Source organism: Pelophylax lessonae (genome assembly GCF_965119305.1).
Source record: "Pelophylax lessonae genome assembly, chromosome: 3".
Classification (NCBI taxonomy): domain Eukaryota; kingdom Metazoa; phylum Chordata; class Amphibia; order Anura; family Ranidae; genus Pelophylax; species Pelophylax lessonae.
This window is the reverse complement of record NC_138770.1, coordinates 385047483-385062652: the sequence shown is the minus strand read 5'-3', so window position 1 is coordinate 385062652 and position 15170 is coordinate 385047483. Positions and strand designations below refer to the sequence as shown.

The 15170-nt window shown below is 39.6% G+C and overlaps 1 pseudogene across 1 annotated transcript; it reads right to left on the bottom strand.

Moving 5' to 3' along the window:
- Positions 1 to 4277: 4277 nt before the first annotated feature.
- LOC309551761 (eukaryotic translation initiation factor 5A-1-like) lies at positions 4278 to 5509 on the bottom strand (annotated as a pseudogene). The gene has a single exon. The product of its transcript is annotated as a eukaryotic translation initiation factor 5A-1-like (transcript).
- Between the last annotated feature and the right edge of the window lie 9661 nt (positions 5510 to 15170).

Sequence of the window (15170 nt, the reverse complement as noted above, 5' to 3'; positions counted from 1 at the left end):
TTTACCCACACTCATAAGTGCCAGGTGTTTCAATTTCCTCCCAGCAATTGAACAGAGGGGCAAGGAAGTGAAAACAAATGTAATAAAATATATATTGCTGGGTGACCCTTTTACTTTGCCTTGAATGAAGAAAGCATCACTTTTTAAAACTAAAGCCTAAACTAAAGGTCCATATGTACATTTTAACCTGATCACTTAATACACTGCTCAAAAAAATTAAAGGAACACTTTGAAAACACATCAGATCTCAAAGGGAATGATCTCAATGTTTTCAACGTCTGGGGGCCATGGTCTTTGCGAATGGGCACATGGACATCAGACAGGAAACAGGAAGTGAGCAGGGGAGGAGTAGGTGGAGAAAAATCTACATAAAAATTAGTATTTGCACATATCTGAACCAATAATGTGATTCCAGACCGATTTACATTGATGTCTATGGAGACTAAATTCGTAACGCAACGCTGTAAACTTGCACAGGCCCCTTTTCATTGTCGCATCACATTTGCATAGAAATCTCAAGGCATAGTTGTCAACAACCATCATTGAACATAATGTATTTTGGGATGACATGCGAATCTAGGCTTTTTGTAACGCATCACGTTCTCAATCAACTCGCACAAGGATGAACCTGCGCTTAGTCTACATTCACACTTGTGTAGCAAAAATGCGTGTAGCACTTGCAGTACCATTCATCGCTAGTGGTACCCCAATTGTTAAAAACAAAAATGAATGGTAAAACAAACAGTTAATTTGTGAATCTCAAAAAGGTATATGAACTTCTTTACCACATTTATCACATGTAGGACAGACTATTGAAATGAATGGGCTGCATTTTGCGCAAGTTTGACAATTTGCAAAAAACTGCATTTGCTTGATGACTGATGTTGCGCTACATAGTGCAAATAGGGGCTTAGGATGATTCATTATAATCCACTACATATATTGCACAGATATTACATTTCTTTATACAAAATCTTATGCGTTACTCTTTTGGTAATTACCTTCCAAGGCACTGCTGAAATTCTTCAAAATAAGCCAGATGAAAAGTTCTGTGGTCATCAATCCAGTTGTTCTGTATTTAAAATAGAACTTCATGTTCCATTATCCCTCAGTGCCCTCTGGCTGTCAGAGGAAAGTCTAATGTAGGATGACTGCATCTTTGAAGCAGCTGCATAGGGGTAGCACCAAGAGCAGCTAGTGAGAGCACATAAAGCAATGCATCTTTTTTTTTTAATTTGTGCACAGCGTTATCCAGTGCAACAGAAACAGCAAAAGCAATAGAGATGGAAGTCTTATATGATAAGCAAAGTGTTTTTGTCACTTTTTTTTTTTTTTACTCATCTTAGTAATAAGGTTAAACAGTGAAATTTCACTTTGTTCCCTTTATTATCATCATCATGTGAAATGATCAATCATCATTCATGAATGATCATCATCAATCATGTGAAAGCAACAATTCTATTTTTTTTAAGATCAAGAAATCCCACGTGAAACCAGGTGTTAATATATTTGCTGCAACACTCCACTAACTCACACAGTGCAAATATTATATACCAAAAAATGTTGCGCAAAAATTTATAGTGAATAGTATAAATGATCTTAAACAAATAGATAACAAATAACCTTCAATTTGTAAAAAGTCTATATAATAATAAATAATATCCTAATATAAGTATAGCAGGTCCATCAAAGCACTCTCAATATAAATAAATACTATAAAGTGCCCAATGTGAAGAAATGCTCATGTGTAAAAATATCCACTAATAAGAATCCGACCAAGAAATGTCGGTATGGTAATGGACCTCTATGAAAGTGCCAAAAGTGCTACATAAATAAATGTGCAAAATTCACAATGTGCAAAAATCAGAGTCTCTAATAAAAAACATATGTCAAGTCCATATTGTGCAAAATAATCCTATTAAACAGTTATTTAAGTTTGCACTGTTTAATAGGATTATTTTGCACAATATAGACTTCTCATATGTTTTTTATTAGAGACTCTGATTTTTGCACATTGTGAATTTTGCCCATTTATTTATGTAGCACTTTTGGCACTTCATATTGGGCACTTTATAGTATTTATTTATTTTGAGACTGCTTTGATGGACCTGCTATACTTATATTAGAATATTATTTATTATTATGTTATTGTTTAAGATCATTTATACTATTCACTATATATTTTTGCGCAACATTTTTTGGTATATAATTCTATTTTTTTTTTATTTTTCCTTGCACATGAGTGGGTATTGTTTACAAACAATTTTTCATTTTGTTTAACCCCATTCACTAAAATAGGTAAAAAGAAAATTACTTTTCAGAGTTAAAATTCAGTTTAAAATCAAACATGCTCTACTGCTTTAGCAAACTAACCCCAATCTCTTACAAGTCTTCAGGAGTGATTTCCTGACATTTCACAAAATACAGCCGCAATGTATATTTTCAAAAAAGCTATACTTTTTATCATTAAAACACAGCCTTTGGACCCTGGACAGACACTTGGCACTTAAACCTCTCCCTGACACCTTGTGAAGGATGTAAGTGTCCTTTCAAAGCAGGTTCCCAGCATGCTTGATTGCATGAAGAAACAGCAAATCTCCCACACAGAGATTCCTGAAGGATCTCTACCCCTTTTACTTAGCCCCAAAGATTCCTAAGCCCAAACTGCTAGCAGAGCCTTAGGAGATCCATACCACACTCCAGCTGTTAGACTCTCCTTTGAATATTATGCAATGAAACAAATATCCTTGCAGCAGCTCTTAAAATCCATGAATCAGTTTGATGAGATTTTTTTTCTCCCTGAACACTTCTTACACTGTTCTTATATTTGACCACTAAACCCTTTGACTATACTAAGCCATTTGCTCTCAGAAAACTTCCAATATGTTACCACAAGGGATAGGCCTCAAATCAAGACTAAACCCAAACCAAACTTTTTGTCTGAATTTTGACAGTTTGGAGTTTAGCTAAACTTTAGGGGTTTTCAGCCATTTGTTGCACAGCGTTGAGCCTCCGGCTGTGCATGAAAGTCATGAAAAATTTTGCAGAGGACTACTACCGCTACTAAATATGGCAGCTTCTGCAGGCCACCTGTTTGTTAGGGAGCCATGAACACCATTGTCATAACAACCATAATTCATCCTCCCTGACCATTCAGCTGTCAATCAGGCCTTCCTTGCTGACAGCTGAAATGTAAAGAGGGGTACTATGTACCCTTTAATCATTCACATAGGAGGTAGGGAGGTATTTAGGAGCCCGCTTATTTTTGAAAGAGGCTTTAGGATTCCAATCATATTCATGCCCCCAGACACCATATTAACCAAGCCAGGATTGTGGGTAAGAAGCCCTTTTCTTCATCAACATGGGAACTAGGTATTTTGCCAAAGCTGCCTTGGCCTGGTATGGTTGGGGGGGGGGGGGGCACAAACATATCCACCCCGTTCTTTGTCTGCCAGATTGCATGCTTAGATAAGGGTCTGTATTGAATTCTGGAGGGGGAGTCTATGCCTTTCTTTTTTTGTTTTTATGTGAGGTTTTATCTAAAACCCATACCAAACCCAAAGGGTCTGGTATATTAATTTAGGGTACCTCATGTTGTTTTTTTGTGTGGGATTCCCCAATAAAATATTTATCAGACCCACATCTAGGATCAGGCTCTGGTATAGATGAAGGGAATTCCTGGCAGCTTTACTTACAAACAGAAAAAAAGCAGTAATATCAGTTTGCAGTACATCATACAGAAGTGCTACTTCGCAGGCAGGTTCAGGAAATGGCCATTTTTAATATAGCCCTTTCAGCATTAATAAAATCACTGCTCCCTGCCAAGCAACTGAGATGAGCTCAGTTCCTTGCTATCTAAAATAAACTAGGTAAATACCTAACTTAGTTTCTAGACAATACTATGAATGGGGAAAAAACCCCTGGCAAACTGATTGTCCATGACCATAAGCAAAAACAAGATGCATGCTTTACCCCCCCTAATTAGGACACTTCCACTAGTATTTAAATATTTATATAAATTCCCATATACCTCTCATGGCGACACCCCTAACCCTCTACCACTGGGTAAGTTGGTGAAATGTCATCTTGCCTCATATACTGTAAATGAGGTGGAGCATTAAATGTTTGAACAAGTCATAACTGAAGCAGAACTCCTACAGTCACTCTCTGATGTAGCGATGGGATAGTTTTTCTGTTTTTTTTTTTGTTTTTGTCTTGGGAAGGTCTTTACTTTGTTTAATATTTCAAGATAAATACAATAAAAGAAAAAGAACAACTGAACTGCATTTTCTTTATTTTTTTTTTCAGTCGGATGACAAAGGCCTCGAGTAAAAATCTGTAGCATTTACAACTCTAATCCTCATTTTGTGACATGCATGCCTGCTGTGTAGAGTCACCCAACATACCCATGTGCCTGTGGGCAGGCTTTGACACCATTTTGATAAATATACAAGCCAACATGTTGTGGCAGGAGAGCACAGAAGTAATACAATTTACTTGCACATGGCCACCAGGAGTAGTTCTTTTCTAAGGAAGGGGCAGGAAAACGATGCATCAACTGGCAATCCTAAATCACTTTATTTTTGAAGGATCCTAAGTTAATGCATTTGGAGTTCCAAATGCTCAGACATGCAAAAGAAATGTTATATTTGTTTCAGTTAACCTAAGCAGAATACAAAGTTGGCCTAACATTACACTAAAATTACCTTTATCATTTTTAGATGAATACCCATAACAGGCTTGATCTAAAGTACGTATCACAAGTGAACAGATTCTGAATTCCACTGCAGAGGCATTTCTGCTCATTTGGACTCAATGCCTTTATGTTAAAGGTAACTTAAGTACTAAAGTTTAAAAAACTGCAGTGATTTTGGAAATTGCCAGTTAGACTGCATAACCAAAATTTAGACTCCAGCAGTATTTGCAAACAAAAAAAAAAAAAAAATGAGGTTTTTGTGAAGGCCATAGCTTTGGTGACAATTAGAACCAAATTTAAAATCTGTGGTTAATCTTGACCTGAGCAGACAGCTCGAGTCTCAGGATCCCTGTTTATTTGGTCATGGTCTAGATGGCTAATGTACATTCTTCATCCATTGCTTGCAAAACTGAGATCACGATCTCATCACCCACTTCATATCTACCCTCTATTTCCTTTCCCAGGTCTCTGTCTGGCAGCTTGAGATCATCACAAACGTCACCATTGTCACACAACAGTGACAGGTATCCATTGGTAATGCCAATAAGCTGGTAGTCATTTATTTTAATATTAAGAACATCCATGTTGTGGGTGTATGGACAGATGTCTTCATACTTCTTACCAGTGAAGATATCAATACCAACAAGGTGAACCTTGGCATGACTGTGCTTGCCAGTCTTGGAAGTTGACATTTCAACAATTTTGCAGGGATTAGATTTCAGAACCACAAACCCGTTCTTACGCAGAGCACTGCATAGGAAAGGTGGCAGAAACCCCAGCATCTCCAGTGTGTAAATCGATGTCATCTGACATATTGGTGGGTGTCTACTTGTACTGTGTGAAGGTATCCGTTGAAAACAATGCAGCTGTGTTAAGATTCTTACAACAAAAGAAAGGCAATTTTTCTGGTCTTTACTATAAACAATTTAAATATATACTTATCCCACACTTGTGTATGTATGCAAATCATCCAGCAGCAGGAAACTGCCCCTCCCCTCCCCCAAGACCAGTATCCTTCTGTGTCCACATTTCAGTAATGCACACATACAGGACAAAGACAAACCCTTTGAATTACAGACATACCCAAGTGTGCACAAGTTTTAGGCAGGTATGAAAAACTTTTAAACTAAAAAAACTGTGCAAATACTAAATAAAAAAAAAAATCTTAATAAATAATAAATGAATACAGCAGCACTCAATAACACTTACCAATACAAATAAATTAGGTGCAAATACCACAGTCTGTAAGCATGCAGATAGATAATTAAATATTCAAAAGATATAATTCATCACTGTTAATCATAAAACTTTTTATAGTGTTAAGACAATTAACACTTTGGTGAAAAATATGCAATGTACAGTATAATGTATATAGTACAGGAGTCTGTATGGCAGAGTTCAGGGGTTATTGGTATGCAATGTACAGTCAGGAGTGCATAATGTACTGCATAATGTACTGCAGTCAGCATTGGGTTTAGGAATACGTAACGCAAGTTAAAGTGATATTGCAGGTTCCTTTTTTTTTTTTTTATAAATAAAATAACAAAAATGTCATTTTTGCCTGCTCTGTGCAATGGTTTTGCACAGAGCAACCCCGATCCTTCTCTTCTCAGGTCCCTCACCAGTGCTTCTGGTACCTCCACTTTGGTGAGTGCCCTCATAGGAAGCCACTTTATAGGGGGGCATTCGTGCAGGCTCGCTCCCAAACTGCCTTTTCTGTTTCCATTGACACAAACTGGGTGGCTTGGCCCCACTTCCTGCTCCTCATCACATCATTTGAATAACAGCAATGGTTTCTGCTGCTATCAATTTGCCCAGAGAGGAGGGACAGAGAAGGGAAAGCCTCTGCCTTCATACACAGCGCTGTATTGTGAACAAGCTCAAGTAAATTTAAGGGGGGCTGGGGATGATTTTATTACACAGAAGGTTTTTTACCTTAAGAATAGAATGCAGTAAGACACACTTAGCCTTTCAGCACAAATCCTCCCCCCCCCCCCGTCCCCAGTCCACCTTTACAGCACAAATTCCCCCACCCCCCTTCTAGCATGTACAGTAACTTCTCCATTACATTTCCCTTTCCCAGGATAAACCCTCTTTTCCTCCCAGCCCAACCCCACCCAAAATACCCCTTCTATTACAAATCCTCTTCCCCCCATATCCCCCAGAGCAAATCCTCCCACCCACCCTCACAGCGCCAATCCTTCCCCTAATCCCCCCATGCAGCACCAGCACAAACCCCCTTCCACCCATCCAAATTTTCCCTTTAGGCAAACATTTTCTCCCCCTCCAAGCACAAATCCCTTTCCTCTCCAAATCCCCCCAACAGAATCCCCCCCCCCCCCGATTCACTTTTCTACCACCCCCCCCCCCCCCATTCACCCCTTCTAAAACAAATTGTCTTCTCCTCCTTCTCCCAAACCCTTCCTTCTAACACAAGTCATTTCACCCCCAAATTTCCCAGCATAAGTCCACCTCTCTTCAACCCCTCCATCTAGCACAAGTCCTCCTATTTTACCCATCACCTTACACACACACACACAAGCACAAATCCCTTCACTACAAATGCTCTTGTCTCCAAATCCCCCCAAAATATAAATCTACGTCATTCCTCCCAACATAAATGCCCCCCAACTCCTCCACAAATCCTCCATTAGAGCAAATTCTCCTCCATCCACCCCCCAGTACAAGTCCTCTTATTCCCAGCCAAATCTCCACTGCCAACATAGACCTCAGTGCCAGCAGATGACCTTCCTCCCAGGCTCCTTCTTGTCTTGACATGACAGAGCTGAGGAGGAGCCTAAAGAAAGCTTCCCTGGCTCTGACATTAAAGCAGAAGTAAACCCTTCCATGCTATACAGAAAAGGGAGTTGCCATCTTAGCTTTGGTTTCAACTGCAGCTGTCATGGTGCTACACAATGTGTAGTCAGTTGTGACACCAGCAATTTGATGGCATGATGGTTGAGACCACAAGCAACTGTGACAGTTACCATTCACTGCATTCCTTGACCATAACTGTTTTGGAAACCATTCAATTCATGGGTTTAGTTACACTTTAACTGTTGTTATAACATGCAGTCAGCAGTGAGAGATACCAGCTGCTGCTGAATGAGTAAGTGCTGTGTTGGAGACCCAGGAGAACCCCACAGAAGAGGCAGGCAAGTGTCCTAAGTGTCATTCACCACCAATCACCAATACTACATAAGCTCTGTGATGCCCCCCTCCATGCTGACGCTCTGTGCCCAGGGCATGGACACAATCTGATCCCCTCCTTCTCTTATAGTGGCCCTGTTTACTTCCAAGACACCCTCCTAGAAATACCTTGTCCTCTGGTGGTTCACTTACTTGTAGCATGCAAAATTGCAGGCCAGGTCAGGATGCAATACAACACTTTAAAGGGAACTTAGTAGCAGATGGAACATGAGGAGATGGAGCACCAAAAAGTTTTCTAGGGTTCCTACAGCACAGTGAATGGATACGTCTCAGCATCCAAGGGCATCGCACAGCATCCACTGTAGCAAAGTCACAGAACAGGAGAGTCTAGTGTTAATGTGCTCCAGCTCTCAGACTCTAGCAGAACTCTCCAGGCCCATATTGCCTACAGCAACACAGCCTACAAAAAGGGTCACACCCACTCAGCTCCAGTCCTAGGGCCTCTTCATAGAATGCCTGCTCACAGGGGACCTTCCCCTTGGCTAAGTTCAGAATTTACTAACGATAAACCCAGCCAGGTAAAGGGACTGAGAGAACTCCCTGCACTACTACCCTATTACAGAATTCTGGTGCTCCCTCAACAGACTGACTAGAAACTATTGTGATGCCAAACATTCCTGAGCATCATATTCTAGGAAAGGGTTTAAAAAATATCAAAACACTAGTACAGCAGGGCTGTTATGGAACAATCCAATAGAGGGAGTGGGGCCATCGATGCAATGGCCACACAAGGTTTACAGTTTCAGAAATTCAAATACAAATAACTCACCAATAGAGTTCAAAAGAAATATGGAAAAAAAATTACGTTGCCTAACTCTTCAGCATTCTTTTAGCATATATATATTTATATATATTTATTTTATGTTTGTGCTTTTTACATAACAAAACACATATAACATCAATACAGTGGGGATTCATTAATTATTTCGTCCAACATTAAAATTTCATCTAAAAAATATATCTATAAAAGACTCCTTGACAACATACACTGCTCAAAAAAATGGAACACTTTTTAATCAAAGTATACAATCAAGTCAATTAAACAGGTCCGACACTGGCACTGGGAAGGCTTATCCATGGAGGGATACACAGACCTCTACAGGCTAGACAATGGCACCTTGACTGCCATTAGGTATGGGGATGAAATCCTCTGACCCATTGTCATACCCTATGCTGGTGCAGCATGTCCTGGGTTCCTTCTGCAGGGCATCAGATTATGCAACCAGTTCCTGGAGGATGAAAGAATTGATACCATTGAATGGCCCCCACGCTCGCCTGAACTAAATCCAATAAAACACCTTTGGGAGATTATGTTTCAGTTCATCCGACGCCGCCAGGTTGCACCTCAGTCTGTTCAGGAGCTCAGTGATGCCCTGGTCCAGATCTAGGAGGAAATACCCCAGGAAACCATCTGACATCTCATGAGGATCATTTTGAGTAACTGCAATGAAATTTCAGTAAAATGGACTAGCTTGCTGCATCATTTTTTACTTTGATTTTCAGGGTGTCTTTGGATTCAGCCCTTTGTAGGTTGATCATTTTCATTTCTATCAAATGATGTGGCATTCTTTCATTCTTAACACATTACCCTGTCCATATCAGTATAGATATCCAGCATGATATTTTTCCGCACAGAAGGATTCTGTTTACAAGTAACAGTGATGAGTGGGAAGCGGAGGGTGAGAGCTGGAGGTGGCAGAATGGAGTTCCACCACATTCTGGCTGCAAACCTTGGTGCAAGGGCCACATGACAAGGCCTAGCAGGCCTTGTGTTTGACATATGTGCCTAAAAGCATTACAGTAGCTCTGTCTGGGGCAAAATCCACAAAAGAAAAGAACACTCTGAAAGGTTGCTCCAAACATGTATTACCTTCCCTCAGCACAAACCATTGAACAAACTTCCTAGTTTTAAGCTGGGGTGAATAAAAATGTATAACTCAGATTTGTTTTTCTTCATACACTGACTACTGGAATGTCCTCATTAACAGTGGCAGGCAAGCAGTCTGAGTTTAGGAGAAACTTGCCGATCACAGAAAAAGTACATAAAGTGCGGACTGGCTTATGTCTGGCTGCATAAAGCAAAAACAGAAAATACCAAGGGACAGTCTAGCTCAAAGTGTAAGTTCAACTGCAGGAAGATTTTCAGAAAATCCCCATTTGCAAATCTATATCCTCTGAATCGCTGAATAGAAGAGTACACTGTGCATGCAGTATGAATGGCCTGAGGTCACCACTTGGGTGGCACATTACTGTAATGTTCAGCTTATCCTGCAAATGGCAGGGTGGAGGGGGCTGTGGGGATCAGCATTTTTTTTTGTGGCGAACCCCCCAAAAGCTGCATCTGTAATGGGAGGACATGTACCAACAACAGGAAGAACTCTGGTATGTACTATTCAGAAGATATAGAATATTCCTGAAGTTACCCAACAGCCCTATCAAATTGTGTATGATACGAGTCCCTGACATTTGTGACAATGTGTGTGCCTGGTCCCTGTGAAGATCCTATATAATATGTACTCATAAAAACAAACACATTATCCCTGTTAATGTACCTGGTAATGCATTTGAAATTTTATGTGTTTTATATTGTTCTTAGTGATATTTATCTTGACAGTTTTCCTGGCATCATATGTCCCTGATATTATACCTTCCTAATAGAGTTCTTAGAAATGTTTGTCTCTGGTAATATACTGTATGTCCCAAGTAAAGTCTCTAAGAATGTGTGCCTGGTGAACTATGTACCTTGTAATATCTTTTGGAATGTGTGTCCCTGGTAATATTTGACCCTAGTAATGTCCCTGGGAATATGTGTCACTAGTAATATGTTTACCTTGTAATGCCTCTTTCTAGTATTCTGTATAAACACAGTTTGTCTTTGCAAGTGTTGTTTTTACACAGCCCCTAAAGCATTATTGCTTGTTCTGTTTTAATATAGTGTTTATCATTTTTCTCTTATAGTCAGCAAGACATTGTGCTCGATGTTGGCACCATTATTATCCCCCCCACCTCCTCACGTTGATAAAGGTTTCTGACTTCCCACTAGCTTTATAACAATGAATGGCTTTGTTTGTCAACAGGCGCCATTCATTAAAACAGCTGCATTGTTACAATTAAAATTGCACAAAAGTTGTCCCTGTAAAAGAAAAGTTCCTGGCTGGTAAATGGAGTATCAGAGAGGAGGGGTATTTTAAGTTAATATGTGGGCAGGAACATGTCAGGGGCATGCTCAGGGCTGAGTAGCTTGGATGCGTGACCTGTGACAAAGAACACAATGGCATTTATTTACTAAAGGCAAATAGGCTGTCCACTTTTCAAGGGAAATTGCACTTTGCATGGGAATTTTTCCAGGAGCTTAGTGAATGTAGTCAAAATTAGCTTTTCAAAGAATACCTAATCACATGCAAGGAATATAAAAATAATTTAGAAGATAAAGTGATATGTGGAAGAGGCTCTGTATCTAACTAATAACAGCTAGTCCAGCTCAATACTAAGGGGTCATAAACCCAATCAAATATAACCCATAGAAGGAGAACAAATAAATATATAGTATAAAAAATGTATATCTTTATTACAAAATGTTGAAAAAAATTAAACAGAAAGTAAGGATAACCTTCCCACAGAACATCAAATAAAATCATTGAGTCAGTGGTCAGTAGGATTGAAGTATTTACACTACGCATTTCGCAGTCACAGCCACTTCCTCAGAGCTTCAAATCTCTTTACCTGACAAAGTGCCTAGTAGCAACAATATAAATCTATGAAAATAATATACACATATTTGTTAAATACATGCATAATATATATGGTCCCGTATATGCCAATCCCATAGGACAAAGGGGACAATCCACATACATAAGTGTATGAGGAAAAAAAAAAAAACCAAGACCTCATGAATAACATTCTGGGTGAGTTCGTCATGTCAGTTTGGACTATGGGGAGGCAGAAAGTTGAAACAAACGAAGAAATAAAACCCAGTGTACATGCAACAAACAGGAGAGAGAATAAGAGAAGATATCCACTGACCCTATATGATTCTTTAAGAAAATATATAAACGCACTTAAGATAGTCAATGGACGTTATGACCATAATCTCATCCACCGCTCCTAAAACAAGGGTAGTGTCTAAGAATGGTATCCTATTAATCCACATCCCACAAACAGCATCTACCATACCAACCTCCAAGCATGGGGATATAACAGCTTAGTGTTAGTGGCTGCCATATATATTCCAACCATCAATTAATATAAGGCTAAAATAAAACAACCAAAGACCACCAAATATAAGAGAGAGGAACAATCAACAATAAAAGAATAATATAGTATAGAAAATATTCCTCAGAATGCTACCCCTGGTCACAAGTGGATAGCAGGACTTACCACTATCAACGGTGGTTAGCATTTAGGAAAGCTCCACTCATGATAATTCACAATGAGAATACTTCTAGATGTCTGCTAGGTACAACATGTACCTAGCCAAATATAAAAAAGAACAGCATTTTTGCTTGCACATGATTGGATGATGGAAGCCAGCAGAGCTTCACCTCATTCTCTTGGGAAAATCCCCATCCAAAGTGCAACTTTCCTTGCAAAGTGCACAAATGATTTGCCTTTAGTAAATCAACACCAATTAGTGCAGTTGAAGATTTACTGGGGTTGATTTACTGAAGGCAAGTATGATGTTTACTTAGCAAGGGAAGTTGCACTTTTCAAAGGATTTTGCCTCAGAGCTTACTGAATAAGGTGAAGCTCTGCTGACTTACATCATCCAATCATGTGCTAGCAAAAATGCTGTATTTTATATTTTTGCACATGATTGTGTATTCTTTGCAAAGTGAAACTTTAACACATTCGCTAATCTCCGGGACAAATTTTAATCTCTGGAGCTAGGTGCTGGCTTGTTCATATCACAGACACAGTGGCTTACAGAGACAAGGAAGGCTCCTCCTCAGTTCTGATGTGCAGTATCATATGACTGGAATTGTACCCCTCACTTTAACCTGAACTGGGGAGGAAAGGTCTGTACTGCGGGGATCTGTGGTCTGTACTGGGTATTCTGTGGTCTGTTATGAGGGGGTAAAGTCTGTACTTGAGGGATCTGTGATCTGTACTGGTGGGGTCTGGGGTCTATTCTGGGGGATCTGACCCCAGTAGTGTCTGTACTGGGGGAAGGTCTGTACTGGAGGGATAGTGTCTGTACTGGAAGGTGAGGTTTGTAATGGGGATCTGTAGTCTGTACTGTGGAGGATGAGATGTGGGTACTAGAAGGGTCTGGGGTCTGTACTGGGGGGGGGGGGGAATCGGTTCTCTCTACTGGAGGTCTGTGGGGAGGAGAGGTCTGTACTCAGGGGAGAGGTCTGTATTGGGGGGAGAGGCCTGTACTGTGGAGTCTGTGGTCTGTACTGTTAGAGAGAGGTCTGTATTGTGGGGGAAGATGTCTGTACTGAGGGGTATTAGGGAAGAGAGAGCTCTATACTGGGAGGGATTTTAGGGAGAGAGTTGTACTATGGCCCTAAGCACCTAGAACCCTTTCACTCTGTGTGTTACACATTCCTGACATCTGCACTTCATACATTATGCACTCTTAACCTCTATACTTCTGAGCTCTGCACTCTGAGCGTTACCTGTTTCTGACCCCTGCACTCTGTGCCTTACATATCCCTATTTTCTGAACACTGTACATTATACACTCCTTACCCCTACACTCTGTGTTACACACTCATGACCACTGCAGTCTATGTCTTGATCTATAGCAGAGTTTGTGCAACATCATATCTCTACACATAGTGCCCAAGGCATTTTGTCTTTAAATGTTCAATTATTAAACCAAAATATATTAGTGTGCTAGCTATGTGAAAAAGAATATGTAATGATACAGTGAAAAAATGCAATTATTTCAATCAAGATCTTCACCTGATTCAAATATAAACAACAAAAATCACTAATAAATGATTACCAATTAAATAAAATAGGGGACTGCGGCAATAACTCACCTAATCGGGTAAGATGTGTAAACAACTATACAAAACAATATTAGAGTGCACTGTCCAAATAATGTGAATTCATATCAAAATGCAAGCCACTTATTTCATGTGAATAGTGCATAATCAGCAGTATATACAACTCATTTAATATTGCATAATATAATAAACTAAAGGTACAATGTGCAATTTACATAGCACAAAAAATGCATAAAAGAGCCAAAAGAAACCAATCACAGTGCAAATAATAGTGCTACATTTAAAATCCTTGATAGTCTTCTCTGTTAGTGTGGAACATATTGGAATACACATCTGCAGCCAGATATGCCACAATTCAAAATGTTAGGACTCTTCAGACTCATAAGGAAAATGTGCTCCAAATAGAGTATTTAAATGCAAAATGAGGACCACGTAGTGTAGTATTTTACCAAACATTGATTTAAAACAATAATAATGCACTTACAGAATGCATAATCACAGACAGCGTGTAATTAAAACAGCCAGCATGCCTGAGCTTCCACCCGGTTTGTGGACTGATGTCACGTGTTAGGCCCCCATCAAAGCATCTTAAACATCTTTGGTGCAGCAATTACTTGGGTCTGTTATTATGGCCAAGGTTCCTTGTTGGCCAAAATAGACTTTGAGTCTGCCTTTTTTTTATTACCTGTTCACCAAGTGAACTTTCGCCTCCTAGGTTGTTTATCACAGGGGCGTTTCTTTGTGGACTGCTGTCTTGCAATGGGTTGTTCCATTTCCTTGTTTCCTGTTCAAAGTGTTTAGCTCTTTCCTGGGGTGGGTGGTTCAGGATGTGATGGGGGTGGCTCTGTCACACACTATTCTGGAAATTTTGTATGCACTTGGTTCTTTTCTGTGCCAGTTTACCAGCTATGGTCCAACATGTGACTCACTGATTTGGGATATCATTGATGCTTGATAAGACGAATGGCCTTAGTTTTTTGGGTATTGTCATCAATTTGGTAGTGATGGAATGTCATCTGCAAACAGGACAAACTCACAGACCTTCATTTATCAGTGCAGATGGCCTGTGAAAAAAGAAAATTATGCTGTGGCAGTTGCAAGTACTGTTGCGTAAGTTAAGCTGTGCATCACATATCATGCCAATAGTCAGGATATTTTAAAAGAAGGCAAGGTGCAATAGATTCACTCTACAGTATAAAATAAAATCTAAAACATTAGCAGCGCTATACTATGCACAGCACATCTATATGCATATAAATATCAATTAAAAGAAAACATATATTGATATGTAAATGACCACATGCATG